Genomic DNA, 5,206 nt, shown 5'->3' on the forward strand with positions numbered 1-5,206 from the left:
CACTGTGCCCGGCCCATCTTACAGAAATTTAAAAATATCTCTCAACTTTAGATTTGGTGTTAGGGAATCTATCATGAATAGCATCTCACACTGTCTTGCAGGTGAGCCAACCAAGTCCTAATGCTGGAAATGTTGAAAAAACTGCCTTACTCCTTGGGTGAGATCTTTCAGAGACTCTGTTGCTAGGAATGTAGCCACTGCTGGAAAAAAGGGAGAAATGAAATAGAAATTCTATGTAATCAAAGCCCAGTTCTTCCCTAGTAATAGAACTGACGGCTTTTACAAAGTGAAAAGATTACATTTTCTATCACGGAAAGAATGTATTATTAAAAATGGTTTTGTAGTTGTTTGTCACAAGATTATAATTAAGTAGTAACATTTTTGGAAAGCACTTCCCTTCATTTAACATCCCCTTATCCCAATACATAATCCCTCTCATGCCTTCATAACATGAGCTTTGTCATGGTCTGCTTGACAGTAGTTTTGAAGACAGTGCCTATGAATTTCACATCTTATTTTGTTATCTTAGCTGTGAAGACTTCTTAGTAAGCAGTTACTTTTGTCTTTTGATCGACTTTAAGATGGAATATTTTAAGTCATTAAATGTGATGTACCCCAGCTTTGAGCCACTTCCACTATATTAGGTTAGGAAGTTTCTATTTGCTTATATTTTTAAGTCCTGAGTGGATGAGTTTTATAAAATGCTTTTCCTACATCTATTAAGATGGCAAGTGTTTCCCCCCCTTCCCCCCTCTCCCTATTATGGTTGATTACATAATTTTGAACCATCCTTGCATTCTGGGATAAACCCAAATTGGTCATGATCAGTAGTATTACTAATAATATACTTGCGGATTTAAAATATTTTATTTTCAAATTTTGAATCTTCATTTACAAATAAACTATAATTTTCTTGTTCTGTATATTCATAAGTGAGATTAATTTTCAATTAATTATATTTATAATTTGGTTTTGTCATTTTGTTTTCATTTTTTGAAATAAATGTCTATATGTACTTCATGTTGTTATTGTTTTCTCCCTCCCATACTTTATTCCTTGGAAATGAACCACGAAGTCCAGCTCACACTCAAGTGCTAGAGAAGTAGACTTCACGTTTTGGACAGAGAGGTGTCAAAGAATGTGTGGACATGCTTAAAATCCCCACAATGCAGGTAATGAATGCATGTATAGATTATATGCTAAATGCGGTGTTCTTTCTAACTTAAGAAAGCTATGATGCCAAAATGAATTTGAAATTGATTGTGATGTCTATATAATTTATAATTTTATCCAAAGTCTGATGCTCTATCAAAAATAGCTTTGTAATTATCAATTTACACACAGATATTTCATACTAACGGAGCTACAGAACACTTAAAACAAGCTGGTATTCAAACAAAAAATATACTTCAGCAAAGCAACACATTCTTTTTCTCTTCGCTGCTTGTCATAAATTAGATTTTAAATATAGTTGAGCCTTTTTGAACCTGTGTTGTAATTGACTGTAAGTATTCTGTGACAACATCAAACCTTTTCCAACAAGTCCTAAGTTTTGGTTTCATTTTGTCTAAACTCAACTGAAAATCTTTAATGAAAGAAAATGACATTTACTGTACATCAGGGGAAGGAGCCAGGGAGATATCAGTACTTAGCAAATTTTGCAAAATAAGCAGTCTCATCTACTTCAAAAATTTGTAATTATTCAAAGATGACTGAGCTCAAAGTGATTTATCACGTGCTACTACAAAAGGTACATTTGCATATCATGGTGAAGCATGATTTTTCACTAAGATGATTCTAAAATTATTTTCTAACAATTTTATTTCACATATGAAAAGCAATTACTCTTGATGCATTTCATTAGCAGAATTTTACAGTTACTTGATGCCAGTTTTATATTAATGTCAGATATGTCAAAAGAAATCAATTTTTTCATCCAATTCAAGGAAGAAATAAACTCTTTGAAAATTTTATTTTGAAAGTGAAACATCTGACAATATTATGCCCCATGTTACAAGTTAAAAGCCCAATATTAAATGGCCATTTCTAATGGTTGTATTAATTATCTATTACTGTATAACAAATCACCAGACAGAAGCTATTGACCTTGAAGAAGTCACTGACCCCTGGTACCTTTTTGGGAAAATAGGAGTAATAACCTTCCACTCCAGAAAAATATACATTCTGATGACATGAGGAAAATAAAGAATATATAAAAGAAGGAATGGGCCTGTGATGTAAGTTAAAATTATAGCTTACATTTTAAGTTCTCACTAAATTATCTTTTTAGCCATGAGTATTAGGCTAGGTGATCTCTAAGTTCTCTTCTAATTACACAATTTCTCTTTATTTTAGGCCAGGTGTGGTGGTTCATGCCTGTAATCCCTACTTTGGTAGGCCTAGGTGGGCGGATCACTTGAGGTCAGGAGTGCAAGACCAGCCTGGCCAACATGGGGAAACTCCATTTCTACTAAAAATACAAAGAAAAAAAAAATTAGCCCCACATGGTGGTGCATGCCTATAATTCCAGCTACTCATGTGGCTGAGGCAGGAGAATCATTTGAACTCAGAGGTTGCAGTGAGCTGAGTTCACGCCACTGCAATTCATCCAGCCTGGGTGACAGAGTGAGATGACTCCATCTCAAAAAAAAAAAAACAAAAAAAAACTTCCTCTATTTTATTCCAGCTCTAAAATTCTGGTATTTCTGTATCAAATATTGCTTTCTAAATCAAACTATAAAGTCTTTGGAAACCATAGCTGTGCCTCAGACATGCCCTCACCTCCCACAGAATCTACGTTTCTTTGCACAGAAGGTTTTGTCATACACAGAGTAGACACTGACACACTGATTGATTGCTCAGTATTTTGGTCTCTGGATTTCTCCATATCCACTTAATTATTTCAATAATTGACATTACCCACAACGGACCAAAGGTGATACTTCTGGCAAGTGGAAGCATGAGAGTGCTATTTCTTACCGACATTCATTTATCCTTTTACATATGAACCATTCATTTATCCTCTTCATTTGTTGAGCACTGGAGCTCCATCTATTTTACATGACTTTTTGCAGTTATTATACCTATTCATAATTATTCCTGGCATATGTTGCTTAATGATGGAGATATGTTCTGAGAAATGTGACATTAGACCATTTTGTCATTATGCAAATATCATAGAGTATATTTACACAAACATTGATGGTATATGTATACATATATATTTAATTTATACATATTTTCCTATGGAAAAACAAATGTCTCAGAACCTTAAGTGAATTATCAGTCATTCCCCTACTTATTCTGCAGAGCCAATATCAAGTGTTACATATCAGGTTTCTATTTATGTTCCATTATAATCTTATGGGACCACTGTCTTACATGCGGTCATTGTTGGCTGAAACATCATTATGCGGCACATGACTGTACTTGTGTTAAATAATTATTTTGGCTATAAGACTTGGCGCAGAGGAATTTCTGGGGAATAATAATCAACTGCAAGAAACTGGTGACCCAAAACAAGCTGGTCATTAATTTTGTTGAAATGTCAAAAGCTCATATCTGAAAAGGGTGAGCAAAATAAGCAAATAGGTAACTTTTAATAGGTAGCACACTGTTACTGCTGCTCACATGAAGATGCTAATAAATGTTCACAATCCAACCACAACAGCTTCTTAGCATTCCATCCAATAGAGCAAGGAATCTTTATTAGCTTCTGAGAAGATCTCGCATCCAGAAATTATTTGAAGTGTTTCCACCTGATTTAGGGTTTATTAGGTTTTTTAGTTTAGTTTTTTTGTGTTAGTTTCTTGGGGGGTTTTGGGATTTTGGTTTTTGGGTTTGTTTGGCTTTTGTTTTTGTTTTGGTGTCACATAAGTATTTCAATTTTGCACGACAATGTTATGGACTAGAAAGGGAATCTGCAACAGATGATTCAAGTTATGGCCTTGGTAATTCCAGACAGAAGCTATTGACCTTGAAGAAGTCACTGACCCCTGGCACTTTTGGGAAAATAGGAGTAATAACCTTCCACTCCAGAAAAATATTATACATTCTGATGACATGAAGAATATTTACATATTTGTCTTCCTCGGAATACACCCCGTAAAGGCATAATGTTATTTCTAAAACTGTATTTTAGTGGCAAAGTCTTGCACTTATGTTACCAATTAAGTCTCTGAGGATAATTAAGTTTGTTATAAATATACTGGTAGAGACAAAGGCCACTAAGATTCTAGTGAAGTCACAGATGCAAATCAAAAACTGTGGGCAGCAAGTTAATGATTAGAGTGCTGGTGTGTACAGTATAAGGCTTGATGGGTAAGTTTAATTTCTACAAGAAACATATTCTAACAAATATAATTTTTCTTAACCAACATAATAAGAAAATATACTTTTTTAAACCAACAGACAAGGACAGCAAACACACAGGTTGCTTTACACAGGCACATTTAAAGTCAGAACATCCAAAATTAGGTCAGTGGTCTTTGGAACTATTAAATCAAATCTCTTATGATTACAGCAAAGCTCTTTTCCATTTGTAACAAACAAACTTGGAAAAAACTCAATTATATTACAAATAGAAACTAGCTATGGATAGATATAATTTAAATATTATGACAACTAGTTCTTCATTAAACTGCTGCCACTTGCAGCTGCTAGATTCAGTTATAATTTCGAATTAGGGCTGAATTAAGTATGAGGGTTATAATTTTCTATTGCCAACCTGTATGCCAATAATAATTATTATTATAACAACAATTATAATAGCAAAAGTAGGTAACATTTACAGAGTGCTTACAATGTGCCAAGATTTTAACTAAATATTTTATTTAATCCCCAGAACTACCCTATGAGGTGGGTACTATTGTGATATTCATTCAACAAACGAGAAAACGACAGTTTAAAGACATTAAGGGCCAGGCATGGTGACTCACCTGTAATTCCAGCATTTTGGAAGGCTGAGGCAGAGGATTACCTAAGTCCAGGAATCTGAGACCAGCCTGGGCAACACAGTGAGTCCTTGTCTCTATAAAAAAATTTTAAAATTAGCTGGGCATGGCAGTGGCTTGCCTATAGTTCCAGCTACTCTGGAGGTTGAGGTGTGAGGATGTCTTGAACGCAGGAGTTCAAGGCTGGGGTGAGCTATGATCAAGCCACTGCACTTCAGCCTGGGTAACAGAGTAAGATCCTGTCTCAAAAAAAA

This window comes from Rhinopithecus bieti, unplaced genomic scaffold (genome assembly GCF_001698545.2).
Source record: "Rhinopithecus bieti isolate Rb0 unplaced genomic scaffold, ASM169854v2 scaffold_1295, whole genome shotgun sequence".
In the NCBI taxonomy this organism is placed as follows: domain Eukaryota; kingdom Metazoa; phylum Chordata; class Mammalia; order Primates; family Cercopithecidae; genus Rhinopithecus; species Rhinopithecus bieti.